The 18,097-nt window shown below is 44.2% G+C and overlaps 1 long non-coding RNA gene across 2 annotated transcripts; it reads right to left on the bottom strand.

The window, feature by feature from the left end:
* Positions 1-754: 754 nt before the first annotated feature.
* LOC115899117 lies at positions 755-11,495 on the bottom strand. Of its 2 annotated transcripts, none has more exons than XR_004058774.1 (3): positions 11,409-11,495; positions 4,576-4,839; positions 755-3,681 (listed from the first exon to the last, which is right to left on the bottom strand). It is a non-coding gene; the product is annotated as an uncharacterized LOC115899117 (long non-coding RNA). The 2 variants fall into 2 exon arrangements; XR_004058778.1 differs by lacking the exon at positions 11,409-11,495 and adding an exon at positions 7,716-7,954.
* Positions 11,496-18,097: the final 6,602 nt, after the last annotated feature.

Genomic DNA, 18,097 nt, shown 5'->3' on the forward strand with positions numbered 1-18,097 from the left:
TTTTTCTTCAATAAGTTAACCTAATGTAACTTTTTAGTTTATAAACTTTTAAAATTTTCTGACTTTTGTAATAACACTTAGATTAAAACACAAATGCACTGAATAGCTATACAAAAATATTTTATAAGTATTTTTCTATTTTTAAATTATTTACTTCAACTTTTTGTTAAAAACTAAGTCACAAGCATGTTAGCCTAGGCATCCACAGGGTCAGGATCATCAATATCGTCTTCCACCTTCACATCTTGTCCCACTGGAAGGCCTTCAGGGGCAGTAACATGCATGGAGCTGTCATCTCCTATGATAGCAATGCCCCCTTCTGAAATACTCACAAAGGACCTGCCTGGGACTCTTCATAAGGAGGTGTCCCTCTTTTCAGAAATATGTCTATGGTGGTTTGCTTGCTTTCCTGTTTTCATCATAGACTTGCCAGTAAACAGATAATGCACCATGAACATTACTCTCTATTAATGAAAACCTTTTGGGAGTTAGGGTGCATGTTTCCAATTTTTTTTTTTTTTTTTTTTTTTTTTGAGATAAGAGTCTTGCTCTGTTACCCAGGCTGGAGTGCAGTGGTGCGATCTCAGCTCACTGCAACCTCTGACTCCCAGGTTCAAGTGATTCTCCTGCCTCAGCCTCCCTAGTAGCTGAGATTACAGGTGCGTGCCACCACACCCAGCTAATTTTTTTTATTTTTTATTTTTAGTAAAGATGGGGTTTCACCATGTCAGTCAGGCTGGTCTCGAACTCCTGACCTCGTGATCTGCCCACCATGGCCTCCCAAAGTGCTGGGATTACAGGCATGAGCCACTGCGCCCGGCCCAAACTTTTTTAGGAGTTTCTTGAGGTCTGCAAAAGCTTCTGCTAATCTCCCTACTGTGAATTTTCTTGATGGTGGTTTTCTGCAGTTTCCTTTACTCTTGCCTCTTCTTCAGCTGTGTCCCTGTTCCATTTCTAACATTAGTCAATTCCTCAGGAACCACCTCTAGGAGCTCCTCAGCATCATCCTCATTCACACCCAGGTTAAAGCTGTTTCCCATCTCAACCACAGCCTTGTGAATTTTTGCAACCTGGTCATCCATGGCAAATCCTTTGAAGTCATGAACAAACTTCGAATGTCTTCTTCCAGATGCCATTCATACACATATTGGTGACATCATCCTAAGCCCAAGCAAGGTTCTTGATGCAGTCTTAGATGCTGTAATCCTCCCAGAATTGCATCAGTGTCTTCTCAGTGTCTCCCTCAGATAACAGCAGCAACAGCCTGGGGAAACGTCCTCCTTAGGTAGTGGGCCTTCAGAACTGCTATAACTCCTTGATCCACTGGTTGGATCAAAGAGGTGATGCTTAAAGGGAGAAACACCAGTTTGATATTAAGACAAAGATCACCTAAAGGATGTACAGGAGCATTATCAACAAAAAGCAAAATCTTGAAAGGTATGTTATTCTCCAAACAGTACTCCATTTCACTGAAATAGCAATTCAGGAGGGCATCTTGGAAGAGAAGCTGGGTCATCCATGACTTGTTATTGCTCCTGTAGTACACTGGCAGTGTGTGCTTACTGATATGCTTGAAGGCCCTGGGGTTCTCACTGTGCCAAATCACAAAGAGTTTCAATTTGTGGCCAACAACATTGCCCCCAAACACTGTTATCCAGTCCTTCAAAGCCTTGAAACCTGCCATTGACTTGGCCTCCTTATGGATCAAAGTCCCTTCAGGCATCTGTTTTCAGAATAGGGAGGTTTGATCCATATTAAACATTTGCTCTGGGAAGTAATTTTCCTCCACAATCAGCTTACCTAGAGTTTCCAAAAATTCTTCTGCTGCCTTCACATCAGTACTCATAAACTTACCACTCACTTTCACAATTGTGTAATGAATAAAAATTCTTGAATCGTTTAAACCACCCAGAGCTAGCAATAAATTCAACAATATAGTCAGGTCCAGCCTTTTCTATCAACATAACAAACAAGCTTTTTGCTTTAGCTGTGATTGTCATGGTGCTGAGAGGGACATGCTTCTGTGTCTGGTCTTCAATCTAGGTCATTAGAAGTTTATCCATATCTGATATTGGCCCATCTCAAATTATTAGTCTCATTGCCTTCAATGAAGCAGATCCTTTAATAGCTTCTATCACTTTGCTCTTGTACTTTAGGATGGCAGCTGTGGTAAAATGGGACATGCCTGACTGGTGAGCAATAACCATCCCTGATTTTCCACCTTCACAGTCCTTAATCACTTCTAATTTTGTTTCCAGGTCAATTATTCAACACGGCCTCTTACTGGCAAAATTAGCCATGGATTTTGAATGCTTAGGGGACATGATGAACAAAACATGAGATTAAATCAAGCACAAGAGGAAATGATGCAGTCAAGAGATGTGGTAAACATGAGATATATGAGGCTGCTGCTGGACAAACACAGCATACTGTTTTACAGTAAACTTTGAAAAAAATAAGTGGAAGGAGCACACTTTGAAATAACAATGAAAAGTACAGTAAATACATAAACCAGTAGCAGTCTTTATTATCAAATATTACACACTGTACATAACTGCATGTGCTGTCCTTTTACATAACTGGCAGCACGGTCGGCTTGTTTACACCAGCATCACCACAAACATGTGAGTACTGCATTGTGCTATCACATTACGACAGCTGCAGAGTCACTAGGCCACAGGAATTTCTCAGCTCCATTACAACCTTGTAAGACTACCATCAAATATGTGGTCTGTTGTAAACATCATTATGTGGCACATGACTGCACATACTGAGACATACTGCATTCCTATTATATTTTTCCTTTAAAGGTAATAAATCTCTTTTTGTGTAAGTGGCAGATTAGGATATTACTTTTTAATTTTATACACACACATGATCTGTTTTATTTCCTTGTAAGGAAAAGTCAAGCTATATGGTCTAGAGAGAAGAGAACAGGCCCTAAGACTAGGATCTCAGCCCTGAGCAGCCAGCGACTGAAGATGAGAGAGAAGGATAATTTTAAAGACACCCTTCTAGCATGTCTAATGGTCAAGGACTGCGATGTTTCTGTCAGAACACTTCTGTTCTGAGAGGCTCAGACTCCTTAGCCCTATGGACAGGGTTTAATACTTCATCTTGTTAACTCTGGTCTGCAGTTCTGGTCTGGTAGGGTTCCTTTGATTGATGACTCTATCATCCTATGTATCCTTTGCTGTTTTGGTCATTCCTAAAGGCAGCCTACATTTGAATGAGAATATGACATTCTAAATTTTAGTACTGCTCACAGTGGGCCTTCTAAGCTGCCCAACTCTAGCACATTAAAGCTTTGAAATAACATTGAAAAGTACAGTAAGCTTTAATGTGCCGGAGTTATGTTGGAAAAACTACAAATCTTCAAAGCAGGTGGGATCTTGCAAGATTATCAGATTAAGAGTTTCTTGATACGAGGAATTTCTCAATGAATTAATATTTAATCAACTTTGTAGAAATGAAGAGCTCCTCGGTTTCCTGTCAATCAAACCGGAAGACAGGACCTGGCATCTACCTCTTGGAACTCCAAATCTGACTGGAGGCACACATACAAAAATAAGGCAAGTGAATAAAACACCATACAAGCAGAGTGAGTTTGTGGACCCAGATTTCCAGCAGTGAAGCATCCATGACCTCTCACATACTTCCTAGTATTTATGAGATGCTGACCTGGGTGAAGGCAAGCATATAACATGACCATTCAACTCTGCCCCATTAACAGTGGGCCCTAACCCAAGTAGCCAGCTGAGGTTTCTTCCAGGCATGAGTTGCCTGATGGAGAATAAGATGGGAGCTCTGGCCAAAGGCTCTTCCACACTCATTACACTTATAGGGTTTCTCCCCTGTGTGAATTCTCTGATGCACAATAAGGTATGAGCTACAACTGAAAGCTTTGCTGCATTCATTACACTCAAATGGCTTCTCCCCCGTGTGGATACTCTGACGGACCGTGAGGCCTGAACTCCGGCTGAAGGCTTTCCCACACTCACCACATTCAAAAGATTTCTCCCCAGTGTGGATGCCCTAATGAACTATGAGATTTGAGCTCTGGCTGAAGGTCTTCCCACATTCCTGGAATTCATAGGGTTTCTCACCAGTGTGGATCCTCTGATGTCGTATGAGGTGTGACCTCTGTCTGAAGCCTTTTCCGCATTCATTACATAGGAAAGGTTTCTCCCCTGTGTGGATTCTTTGGTGCACGATGAGGTTTGCACTTTGACCAAAGGCTTTTCCACACTCTTTACAGATAAAGGGTTTCTCTCCTGGGTAGTTTTGTTGCCCTCTTTCCTCGTCGAGGGCACTCCTGTCTCTGAAGGCAACACCTCTGGAAACTCTCTTCCTTCTCCTCGCTCTGGGTCCTGCCTGGCTTCCCTGATGCCTCTTTGCATTTCCTTTCCCCTCTAGGGCTTCTCTAAACCTGGCTGCCAGAGGGGCTACACTCTGAAGCCTTTCCTAAGTTGTGACTTGTATTTTGACTTCTGAAACTGGCCTTGTTCTCCCTGTGAATTCTCGAATGTGAAATAATTTTTGAGCCTAGATTAAAGAAGTTATCAAATTCTTTACCTTTCTGGCTTTCCTTCTCTAGGGAGATTTTTACATCCTTGATTTCTGCTGGCTTTATACTTCTAGTCCTCGTCCTCAGCATCTCCCTGGAAGGATCTCTCTGAGGAATATTCAAACTGTCTTCCCAATTTTTGAGTACTCCAATCTTGAATTCTTGGGAATCATTATTCCAAAGTGCTCTGGAGGTGGCTCAGTGTATCTCTGTTTCTTCTGATACTTCCTGCTTTGGAACCGACTCCTTGATATCTGATTTGGTTTCATAATCTAACAAAAGATACAGAAAATGGAAATGTCACCTGTTTCCTATGGTGGAGACAAAACATCTTTAAGTGAAACTAATGTATACTCTAGACATTTGTGATGCTTACATATCGATAGCACATGTACACTCCTAATGTGACTGCAAAAGGTCAGCAGACAGCCAGGGAAGGCAGAGGGGAGAGGCAGCAATGTCTGGCATTCAGAGATACTGCAAAGGTTGAAAATGTTCCTTTTCCTCAGCATGACGCTCTGGTGGGTTATAAAGCTCTCAATGTGGGACAGGGAATGGCCTGATTCCATGGACTGCTCATACCTTTCCTTATCCATGTTCTTGTGTTTCTGAGCCAAGCTGCACCACAAAGTGCTGGACAACCTTTGGGAGTGCCGCTTGGTTCTCACACAGCCAAGGTGGAGCTCAGGAGGCTGTCCTGTATTACAGGGAACTCAAGAAGTACAGACCTGAGGGAAAGTTTTCATATTTCTGCTGAAAGTGAGCTTGGAAAGAGCCTTCTGGGCTTTTTTTCCCCTTCCTTTTCCCATTTCTTATGCATCATTTCCTTCCCCTCACTTCTCCTGTTCCCTTCTGCTTTCCTCCTCTTACCATTTCTCCCTTTTTCTTCCTCAACACCTGTCATCCTTTCCACTCCTCCTCTAATCTCTATTTTTGCTTTAAAACTCTTCTCTTGGCTCATGCCAGTAATCCTAGCATTTTGGGAGGCCAAGGCAGGAGGATCACTTGAAGTCAGTAATTCAAGATCTGCCTGGGCAACATAGCAAGACTCCAACTCTACAAAAAATAATAAAAATTAATCATGGACGGTGGTGTGTGCCTGTGGTCCCAGCTACTTGGGAAGCTGAGGTGGGAGGATCACTTGAGCCTAGGAGTTCAAGTCTGCAATGAACTGTGATTGAATCACTGCATTCCAGCCTGGGCAACAGAGCAAGATTTCTCTCTACAAAAATAATAATAATAATAATAATAATAATAATAAAAAAACTCTTTTCTTATTCCTGTTTTGGAATAAACTCTCATAACCTCTAATTCTCTATCCCATCATCACTGAGGTCGGCCCTATACTTGCTGAAGAGAGCCACTCGCCCACTTAACAATTTGTTCAGGCATGGTAAGCCTCAGAATTTGGGGAGACTCTCAAATATAGTATATCCTCCTCTTGAGTTCTCACGGCAGTGAAGATGTACTTCGCAACTGTCCAGAGCTCACTGAAAAGTATCTTATACCAAAGTGTAAAGACCCTCAGGGCTATCCATGCTGTAAAATCCCTGAAGCTGCAGACCCTCCCCAGAACTGAGAGTCAGCAGAGACCCCACTGCCTCTGCAAAGCAGGCAACCCTGAATGGCAAGGGTGACAGGGGCTGTACTCAGGTCATCCCCACCAAATTCTAGCTTCCAGTTCCAGTTTCAGAACAGGTGCCAAATGGGGCCTAGGTAAGGAGCTGCTGCCACCAGATAGAGATAGAAATTCCAGGCTTAATTCTAAGGCTGTTGCCTCTGACTTCTCTCCAGCAGCCCTGATCCAGGTTCTCTAAGGGTGCCCTATGGGAACTAAGCTAAACCCCAGAGGAGAAATGCTACTTCCTCTGGGTCAGAAGACAAGTGGGTACCAAATCACCTTCAACTCCCATGTCTAAGAGTCTGGGATGAAGAGGAGGGTTGACATTCTCCCTTCATTTCAGATTAGACACTGGATGTGGTGCAGTAAAGCAACCTGCCCACATTCCATGGCAGGCACGTAGGGAGCAGAGCTGGGCCCAGACTCCAGGTCTTCTCCTTCCTGGAGATCTTCATAATAAACACCCTCAAATCTCCATCATGCGACTGTCCCACTTAGCAAGACCCTAAGGCATCCTGGCACCCCACCCCTTTGCCCATGTCTGCTCCCTGCCTCAATATTAGTAGGGGCCATATCAGTCAACAAGCCTCAAAAAACCCTCAGGTAGAATGAGGATTGAGGAAAAAAATTCCAAGAGCAGCCCTGTCTCAAGCTGTGGAGGACTGTGAAATCAAGGAAGAGGAAGAGAAAAATTGGAGACTAAACTTCATTATAGGAACAGGAGTCCCTGTCCTCTTTCCCCAGGGAATGGTGAGGATGGGAAGGAGATCAAGACAACTCTCTCAAGTTTTCATCCAGGTTAACAGAAAGTATTAGCTAGCCAAGACTTGCCTGTCCCCCAGGAACTAAAAGTCCAGTGGGGTGACAGTTGTGTAAAGAGATAATTAAAGTACAAGTCGAATTGAGGTAAGAGAAGGCTGGTGAGGAAAAGACAACTTATGGCTCAAGAGGGCTTGACAGCAATTAACTAAGACTTCCTGGGAGGTGGCATTTCAGTTGGGTCTTGAAAGGAGCTAGGATTTCAAAGGGTAGGAAGCTTGGAGGTTGGGCATGGAGGTTTTCTTCCAGGTAAAGAAAGCAAGATGGGCAAAGGCACAATAATGGAAAAGCAGAGATTGTTGGGAGAAGTCTGTCAATGTCATTTGGAGTATAGTGGGAAACAAAGCTGGAAAGGGAAACCAAAGTCAAATCAGGTAGGGCCTGGAATGCCACACTAAAACCTTCACACTTTATTTAAAAGGTCTAGAATTTACATAGGGATATTTTCTCTGGTGTCTGAACAACAGAGATCCCAGAGATTGTTACTGGTGCTTTAAGGGGTTTTAGGCCATTGTTCACCTCCTGCAAGTCAAGTGTTCCCTGGCCTATTGACAACAGGCCTGTCTGGAGATAACTCCCACCCCCTGCTACCCTGGCCTGGGTCTTCACCTAGCCCCAGGCATCCCTGTAGTCCTTCTTCTCCTTTACTGTCCCTGGTCCTGCCACTAGGAAAAAGGTTTCCGTTATTGTGATGATTGTAAACATTACCCTCACTCTGTTGAGGGCCTGCCCTGGGACATCTCCTGAACTTCTGTGGCTCCTGGACAGGCAGGGAGTGGTCAACTAAGGAGAAAGACACCAGAAACCACTGTTGACAAACAGAAATGCCAGCTGGGTCCCCCAGCATAATTGGCCCAGCTATCCAAGGCCAGGCCTTGACTCCCAAGTTCTAAGAAGACAGCCTGAGGCCAAAACTGCTGGATGTCTGCCAAAACCTGGCTTAGCAGAAGACCTCTTTTTCTTTTTTTTTTTTTTTTTTTTGAGACAGAGTCTCGCTCTGTCGCCCAGGCTGGAATGCAGTGGCCAGATCTCAGCTCACTATAAGCTCCGCCTCCCGGGTTTACGCCATTCTCCTGCCTCAGCCTCCCCAGTAGCTGGGACTACAGGCGCCCACCACCTTGCCCAGCTAGTTTTTTTGTATTTTTTTAGTAGAGACGGGGTTTCACCGTGTTAGCCAGGATGGTCTCGATCTCCTGACCTCGTGATCCGCCCGTCTCGGCCTCCCAAAGTGCTGGGATTACAGGCTTGAGCCACCACGTCCGGCCAACCTCTTTTCTTTTAATGAATCTGGCAATCTTTTATAAATTCTAGGATATAAAATCCAGAGCTGCTCTGGTGAACGCATAAGCAGTGGGCCCCAGATCTACCTGCTTAGCTGCCTATCAGTCCTGCCAGTGGGTCCCAAGAGCATCATTGCTGGACAAGGTGATGGCTCATGTCTCTTCTCGACCTCATTTTCTCTATGACTACTAAAAATTCTAAAAACAAAAAACCTGACTCTGGGAAGACAGAACCTTCGCATATCTTCTCTAATGACATGCACTGGGCCTGACAGGCAGGAAGCCCCAGAGTACAGCAGACAGGGATTTTCTTTTCTTCATCTCCACTGATGGAGCTTGTTTTGGTTCCTACTCCTACTAAATATAAGGAGCCAAGGGACAGGTGACTGTGGGAAGCTGGCACTGTCGCTACCACCAGAGATGAGGGGAATGAGGAGGGCTGAGGGAAAAATCCAGAACATTTAGGGGAGGAAATCATTGGCTCTAAAATTTCTTAATATTTAGGCAAATTTTAGAAAAAGCACAAGAAAAAAAATAGGAAGTTGGTCTCATCAGTTCTCCCACTTTTGCTTTTCAAGTTCCTACCAGCAGTGGCTTTTTCTATGTCCAGTGTTTATGTGGTTAGAAATGTTATTGTTGGCCAGGTGCAGTGGCTCATGCCTGTAATTCCAGCACTTTGGGAGGTCAAGGCAAGCAGATCACAACATCAGCAGATCAAGACCATCCTGGCTAACACGGTGAAACCCCGTCGTAAAATACAAAAAATTAGCCAGGCATGGTGGCGGGCGCCTGTAGTCCCAGCTACTCAGGAGGCTGAGGCAGGAGAATGGCGTGAACCCAGGAGACAGAGTTTGCAGTAAGCCAAGATCATGTCACTGCATTCCACCCTGGGCCTCAGAGCGAGGCTCCGTTTCAAAGAAAACAAAACAAAACAAAACAAAAAGAAATGTTACTGTTATGTTCCCTCCCAAGTGATGAGAGGCCTCTCATGGCATGTGACTTCTGTAGTGTGTGGAGATCAACCTGTGGAAGGAGAATGAAGATACTGAAGAGGTCTTGATTAAGAACACCTCTCAAAGGAGCGGGTGTCTCCCTTGCTCACAGCCATGTCTCCCACTGGAGCCCTGGATCCCATTCTTCCAGATCCCCCAGAAAACTCCACTAATTATCCCTTCCTCTCTGCCCTGCACCACCAGCCTCTTACTGTCTCCTGAGTCTTTCCTGGTTGCCTATAACCATACTCAAACCTCACGCACTCTAAAAACAACCCTCTCTTGACACTTGTTTCTCTCAAGCTCAGGCCACATGTCTTTTCTTCTCTTCTCATCCAAACCTTAGAAGAAAAAAAAAAACAAAAAACTTAAGTACTTCATCTTTCAGGCACTCCTCAACTCACTGCACACAGTCTGTAGTCCCGACCACTCTACAGAAACAATCTGAAGCTGCAAGCGCTTTCTTTCCTAATCGTCAAATCTAAGGGTTGCTTTTCAGTTCTCCCTATCTGACTCATGTAGTATATAAACCACTATGTTCCCCCAAACTGCTTTACTGACTCCTATATTCTTGAATGACAGTGTTCCTGGGACTCTCTCTTAACCAATTTCTTCCTCTCACTCTAGATCTAAGTCAGAGGTTAAAGACTCATGCCTTAGGGACCAGGCAGGGAATATAAAAGAATGAAATGAATGGGACTATATTAAACAACAGGGAGGAGGGAGATGAACGGGAGTGTGTATACCCCTCTAAGGGGGCGCCTGCTGCTCACTCTAGCCTAATGCCTTACAAGAATGTGAGCCAAGTGTTGCCAAATCTTCCAGACTTCCAAGAACACCACAAATCTAGATTTTTACATAGCATCTAATGATGAAAAGCTGGTGACTAATTCAATTTTTCTTTTTTTTTTTTTTTTTTTTTTTGAGACGGAGTCTCGCTCTATCACCCAGGCTGGAGTGCTGTGGCCGGATCTCAGCTCACTGCAAGCTCCGCCTCCCGGGTTCATACCATTCTCCTGTCTCAGCCTCCCGGGTAGCTGGGACTACAGGCCCCGCCACGTCGCCTGGCTAGTTTTTTGTAGTTTTTTTTTTTAGTAGAGACGGGGTTTCACCGTGTTGGCCAAGATGGTCTCGATCTCCTGACCTCGTGATCCGCCCGTCTCGGCCTCCCAAAGTGCTGGGATTACAGGCTTGAGCCACCGCGCCCAGCCTCTAATTCAATTTTTCAAACTACTGTTCAGGATAAACAAAGCACATCAGTGAATCTGATCTGGCCCATGGGCATCTAGTTTGTGGTCTCTGCCCTAAGTTCTGCCATGGACTCTTTTGGTCATAACCATCACCTATTAGTTATGATTTCCAAATCTCACATCTGATCAACTTTTTCTTTAGCCCCAAAGGCATCAGCCAATGTCTTCTGTAACGTGACATCACTGACCACGTTCAAAGCTGAGCTGATCATCTTTCTTCTAAAGTGTCCCACTGTTCCTCTTACGTTCTCCTCTAACAATACCATCATCCATCCTGTCACAAGCAAGAAACCTGAGACAGTCCTTCCCTTCTCTCTCTCCCTTACTCTTCAAAGTCATCTTTGAGAAGAAAAGCTGGTAACACAGCCAGAAAAAAGCCTCAGGGCCTGGACTTCCATGCTGGTTCTGCCACTTATGGGCTGTTTGCGCTTAGGCAGATTAACCCCTCTCATTTCTTTTTAATGGGAATAACAGTACCTACCTCATAGGGCTGCTGTCAGGATTAAATGAAACAAGCATCTAGAACAGTGCCTGGCCCACGCTAAGCACTACACAAGCACTTGCTATTATTTTGCCTCTTTAATGCTCCTTAAATCTACACAGTTCAGACATTCAGACTTACGGGACACTTATGACTGCCACTTGCACCTACACTACTTTCTTCCCGCCTGCATCCCATTTCTAGTCCCCAGTTCACCCTAACAACAAGACCCTCAAGCAGCTGACGAGCGACTTTCCCCTTACATGAAGTGCACAGTAAACCCAAGCGCCGGGGCCGCGGGGATTCCCGCCCGCCACTCCCGCCAGCCGCCCCGCCGCCAGCGCAGCCCGCAGCCCCGGCAAGCCTAGGCCCCCTCGGCCCCGGTCTCGTTCGCTCACCAGAGGCCACGGGGCCCCAACCCCGCAGCCTAATGAAACACCGCCACCGCGATGCGCGTGCCCTCAAAGTCCTCCCGCGAGCTTAAGTACCCAGGGAAGATGGGCCGCCCCGGAAGTGCTGCCGGGGCGCCTAGCAGGCCCCTCGCCGACCGCTCTAGGAAACTCGGAGGTCTTCTGACCTCGATGCCTCCTTACCTGGGTCTCCTACATCTGACCTATCTATTCCAATTAAAAGTCTGCAATGTGTTTGGGGGTGGGAGAACAATTTACCATCCACAGAAAGGCCTCAGAGAATGTTGGAGAAAAAAATTAAAGTCTTAGATATTGACGTGTTTAACTTTTACTTCTTTTACAGTGTAAAAGTGTCTCTTTACAACTCCTTTTTTTTTTTTTTTTTGAGAGGTGCTTACAGAAGATACGATTCAGGTTAGAAGATTCAACTTAGAAAATTCAGGTTGTCTCTCTAGTCAGTGCTCTCCAACCCGTTGCAGTAGGAGTGGGATGAAACTGCTGAGGTAGGAGGAAGGACGTGACTCCAGAGGTGGGGTCAGACAATCGACCAGATTGAGGACTAACTGAAACAGAGCCAGGTGGAAGCGGCTTTCAATCAGACTCACCCACCAGTGTGCCATGTCAATTTATCATTGCCATGGCAACACCCAGGAGTTCCTGCACCTTTCCATGACAGTAACCCAATGACCTAGAAAGTTCTGCATAAGCCACCTCTTAATCTTCATGCGATTAAAAATGGGTGTAAATATGAATGCAAAACTGCCCTGAGCTGCTACTCTCAGCCTACAGGATAGCCCTCCTCTGCAGGAACAGTTACAGAGCTGTAACACCGCCTCTTCAAAGGTGTTTTCTTCTTCTACCTCTGCCTTGTCTTTGAAGTCTTTCCTGGGCAAAGCCAGAAACCCTCGTGGGCTAAGCTCCACTTTGGGGCTTGCTTGCCTTGCATCACTGTGAAGCTACTTGAGTTGTCAAGTAAAAAATAAACTCAGACATAGATAAGACAGGCTTTATGCAAAAGGACAATTGCAAATGGGAGACAGGCACTACTACAATAGGGAGAGGAGGACTATTGCAATAGAGAGAATGCTCAGACCTTAAGATCCACAAACATCTTGTCAACCCAAATAACAGACAGACTCTGTAAAGATAATGCGTTTATTCAAGCGTGCACAGGGGACTCACAAATCCAGACTATGGGGGCTATGCGGATCATTGGCATAGAGGTTGTGTAGCGGGGTTGATAAAAAATTAGAGAGACCGATGGGGGTGAGAAAGATATTTATTATTTAGGTGCACCGGCCCAGTCGGATTAACATCCAAAGGACTGAGCCCTAAACAAAGACTTAAGTTACCTTTTAAGCATTTCGTGGGGTGGGAGAAAATCTGTGCAGGGAAAAACATATTACAGAAGCAAAAAACAAAGATAGTTATTCAATTAATTGAGACCTGCATTACATCAGTTGAACCAAGGGAAAGTTTTTAAAGGCAAAAAGGAAGCATAGGTAATTTGTTTTGAAACAAAGAGAATATTGGTTGCAAGACTAGTCACAGGAGTTGATGGCAGTTTATTAACAGAGAGAGTGTGTCAAGCAAGTGTCTTTGTGCATCCAGGTAGCTTCCTTTTACTCATGTAGCAAGCTGCAGCTTAGAAAGCCCTTGTCAGAAGTTCTCATTATGGGCATCCATGTGTAGAAAGTTCTTGTAACAGTTCATAACATAGGCATGTGTGCATGAGGTCCCTCCCTTCTTAACCTCCTGGTTTTATTTATTTGTTATTTTTTGTTAGGGCTTGACACAAGTGACTCCATTTTGATTTTGACAACTTTCACAATCTCAAAGGTCAGGCAGAAAAGAATTTTATGCAGAACTTTCTAGGAAAGGAGTAGTACTTTTGGGTCATTGGGTCATTGCCATGGAAAGGTGTGGTAACTCCTGGGTGTTGCCATGGCAATGGTAAATTGACGTGACACACTGGTGGGTATGTCTGATAGATAGGAATAAATAAGGTTAGAGCAGACTGGTGTAAGGGAATGAATGAGCTGGTGTCATAATTGGACAGTTAATCAGGAAATGTCTTTCCTTGAAGTCAGTTGATTACCAGTGACCACATAAGCCAGAGTTCTTCAGAGAACCAGAGCCAATAGGATATATAGATATGTAAGAGGGATTTATTAAGGAAATTGACTCACATGATTATACAGGCTGAGAAATCCCATGTTATGCCATCTGCGAGCTGGAGAACCAGGGAAACTAGTGGCATAGCTCAGTCCAAGTCTGAAGGCCTGAGAACTGAGAGGGCCACTGGTGCAAGTCCCAGAGTCTGAAGGCTGAATAACCTGGAGTTCTAATGTCCTAGTGTTGCTGGAGGGCTTAGAAGGGTCTCCAGATGCCGGTGAGACCCTAACTCCAGCTGGTTTCCAGCTTCTTGACACCATTGCAAGAAAGAATTCAGGGACAAGTCAGAATGAAGCAAAAGGCAAGAAGCTTTTATTGTAAAACAAAAGTACACACTTAAGAGATAAGTGTGGGCATGCTCATGAGAATGAGTCATGCACAACGAGTTTCTAATTTTATGGTATTTCTTTAATTATGGGGTGGAATAATTATTTAGTATTTTGGAAAAGGAAGGGATTTCAGGGACTCCTCCCAACACCCTATTCCCTCTATTACCACCCCCTTTCTCCCTTATTTGGGTTTGCCAAGAAGAGTCACGGACATGTCACCCTGACCAGGGTTTTGGCCGTTTTCTCTCCCTTATTTTGAGTTTTCTGTTATCCTGTGGTTTATTTGCCTAGTTCTTATTTTAGCTGTTATTCAGGTTTTTCCATACTCCTGTGACTACCCAGTGCTATACCTGTCTCACAGGTCCAGGAGAAGATGGGTGTCCCAGCTCCAGGAGAGAGAGAGTGAATTCACTCTCTCTTTTTGTTCTAAGGGCTCTCAGCCCTTTGGATGGTGCACACCCATGTTGTGTGAGGGCACATTTTCCTTACTCAGAACACAGATTCAAATGCCAATCTCTTCCAGAAACACTCACAGACATACCTCCAAAATAGTGCTTTACCAGTTATCTGGGTATTCCTTAACCCAGTCAAGTTGACACCTAAAATTAACCATCCCATGTTCTTTTTTTTTTTTTTTTTTTTTTTTTTTTTGAGACAGAGTCTTGCTCTGTCGCCCAGGCTGGAGTGCAGTGGCCGGATCTCAGCTCACTGCAAGCTCCGCCTCCGGGGTTTATGCCATTCTCCTGCCTCAGCCTCCTGAGCAGCTGGGACTACAGGCACCCACCACCCCGCCCGGCTAGTTTTTTGTATTTTTTAGTAGAGACGGGGTTTCACCATGTTAGCCAGGATGGTCTTGATCTCCTGACCTCGTGATCCACCCGTCTCGGCCTCCCAAAGTGCTGGGATTACAGGCTTGAGCCACCACGCCCGGCCCCCATGTTCTTATAATAAGGAGGGATTGTTCTACATCTTGTTGCTGGCTCAGGCCAAAGATAGGTCAAAACTTAAGGACCTAGGGGAGGGAAAAGAGCTTAACTAAATACTTGGTCAAGTTAAATTAGCAGGTATTCTGTCCAAATTGGTCATGGGTACAAACAGTTCAATTAATCACTTGTAAAGCAAGTCATCTGGAGGGTCTGTGTCTAGACAAACAAGGGGGTGGGGCTATCTGTGAGTCTCATCTAAGTCATCTGGGGAAGGATGGCTCTTTGCAGGAAGTCATTTCCTAGAGCACTAAAGGGTGTGGGGATTTTTAATTGTTACTGTTTTCCAGCAGAGTGAACTCAGTTAAAGTTTAACATTATCAGACTCTTGGGGAAAATTAGGTTATCTATTCTTTGTTGGCTGTGATAGGGTTCATGACACACTATCATAAAATATGGCATCTTGCCATTTGAGAAAACAGCAGAAGCAAGATGGTCTGTCTGACCTTCTTCCATGATTCTCCCCTGAATCAGGCCATAAAACCTTCCCTTAAAAGGCTGAGTGTAGTAGCTCTCTTATGCCTGTAATCCCAGCATGTTGGGAAGCCAAGGCAGGTGGATCACCTGAGGTCAGGAGTTCAAGACCAGCCTGGTCAACATGGCAAAACCCTCTCTCTACTAAAAATACAAAAATTAGCCAGATGTGGTGGCGCACACCTGTAATCCCAGCTACTCAGGAGGCTGAGGCGGAGAATCTCTTGAACCCAGGAGGCGGAGGTTGCAGTGAGCCAAGGTCATGCCATTGCACTGTAGTCTGGGCAATAAGAGTGAAACTCCAACTCAAAAATAATAATAATATTAATATCCTTTCTTGTAAAATATAGTAATTAAAAAATTAATCCTATATCACAAACCCTTGTAGCAGAACACATCTCCCCATATATATGATCACTGTACCTAGGGTGGACACTTTCCTCCTCTTACTTTCAGGAGCACCCTACTTTGTCTATGGAATAGTTATACTTTCACTACTTTCACAACAGCTCACCAGCAATGGATCCAAACCAAGACAAAATCTGTGAATTGCCAGAAAAAGAATTCAGACATTCGACTATTAAGCCAATCAAGGAGGCATCAGAGAAAGGTGAGGTCCAATTTTTTAAAAATTAAAAAAGATACAGTATATGAAGGGGAAAATCTCCAGTGACATAGATAGCATAAATAAAAATTACAACCTCTGGAAATCAAGGACACACTTAGAGAATTGGAAATGCACTGGAAAGTCTCAGCAATAGAATCAAACAAGTAGAAAAAGAACATCAGAGCTCAAAGACAAGGATTTCAAATTAACCCAGTTCGTCAAAGACAAAGAAAAGAGAATTTTAAAAAATGAGCAAAACTTCTAAGAAATTTGAGATCATGTCAGATGACCAAACCTAAGAATAATTGGTGTTCCCAAGGAAAAAGAGAAATCTAAAAGCTTGGGAAACATATTTGAGGTAATAATTGAGGAAAACTTTCCCGGCCTTGCTAGAGAAGACATCCAAATACAAGAAGCTCAAAGAACACCTGGGAAATTCATTGCAAAAAGGTCATTGCCTAGGCACACACTCATCTGGTTATCTAAAGTCAAGACTAAGGAAAGAATCTTAAGAGCTGTGAGACAAAAGCATCGGGAACCTATAAAGGAAACCCTATCAGATTAACAGCAGATTTCTGAGCAGAAATCCTACAAGCTATAAGGGATTGGGGTCCTATGTTTAATCTCCTAAACAAAACAATTATCAGGCAAGAATTTTGTATACAGTGAAACTTAACTTCATAAATGAAGGAGCCGGGTGCGGTGGCTCAAGCCTGTAATCCCAGCACTTTGGGAGGCCGAGACGGGCGGATCACAAGGTCAGGAGATCGAGACCATCCTGGCTAACACGGTGAAACCCCGTCTCTACTAAAAAATACAAAAAACTAGCTGGGCGAGATGGCAGGCGCCTGTAGTCCCAGCTACTGGGGAGGCTGAGGCAGGAGAATGGCCTAAACCCGGGAGGCGGAGCTTGCAGTGAGCTGAGATCCGGCCACTGCACTCCAGCCCGGGCGACAGAGCGAGACTCCGTCTCAAAAAAAGAAAAAAAAATAAAAAATAAATAAATAAATAAATAAATAAATGAAGGAAAGATACAATCTTTTTCACACAAACAAATGCTGAGAGAATTCACCACTACTACCTAGCCAGCACTACAAAAACTGCTAAAAGGAGCTCTAAATCTTGAAACAAATCCTTGAAATACTCCAAAATAGTCTCCTTAAAGCATAAATCTCACAGTACTTATAAAATAACAACATGATGAAAAAAAAAGCAAGTTATTCAGGCAACAAATAGCACAGTGAATAGAATAGTACCTCGGATCTTAATACTAACATTGAATGTAAATGACCTAAATGCTCCATTTAAAATATACAGAATGGCAGAATGGAGACGAATTCACCAACCAAGCATCTGCTGTCTTCAAGAGACTTACCTGACACATAAGGACTCACATAAACTTAAGGTAAAGGGATGGAAAAAGATATTCCATGCCAATGTACATCAAAAGCAAGCAGAAGTAGCTAGTCTTATATCAGACGAAACAAACTTCAAAACAACAGCAATTTAAAAAGACAAATAGGAATATTATATAATGATAAAAGGACTAGTCCAATGGGAAAATATCACAATCCTAAATATATATACACTGGCGCTCCAAAATTTATAAAACAATGACTACTAGATCTAAAACATGAGATAGATAGCAACACAATAATAGTGGGATTACTTCAATTCTCCACTGACAGCATGAGACAGGTTATCAAGACAGAAAGTCAACAAAGAAACAATGGACTCAAGCTATACCCTAGAACAAATGAACTTAACAGATATTGACAGATACCCAACAACTGCAGAATATACATTCTATTCATCAGCACACGGAACATTAAGATAGATGATATAGGCCGGGCGCGGTGGCTCAAGCCTGTAATCCCAGCACTTTGGGAGGCCGAGGCGGGCGGATCACAAGGTCAGGAGATCGAGACCATCCTGGCTAACACGGTGAAACCCCGTCTCTACTAAAAAATACAAAATACTAGCCGGGCGAGGTGGCGGGCGCCTGTAGTCCCAGCTACTCGGGAGGCTGAGGCAGGAGAATGGTGTGAACCCAGGAGGCGGAGCTTGCAGTGAGCTGAGATCTGGCCAGTGCACTCCAGCTTGGGTGAC

The sequence above is a fragment of the Rhinopithecus roxellana genome, chromosome 1, assembly GCF_007565055.1.
Source record: "Rhinopithecus roxellana isolate Shanxi Qingling chromosome 1, ASM756505v1, whole genome shotgun sequence".
NCBI lineage: Eukaryota > Metazoa > Chordata > Mammalia > Primates > Cercopithecidae > Rhinopithecus > Rhinopithecus roxellana.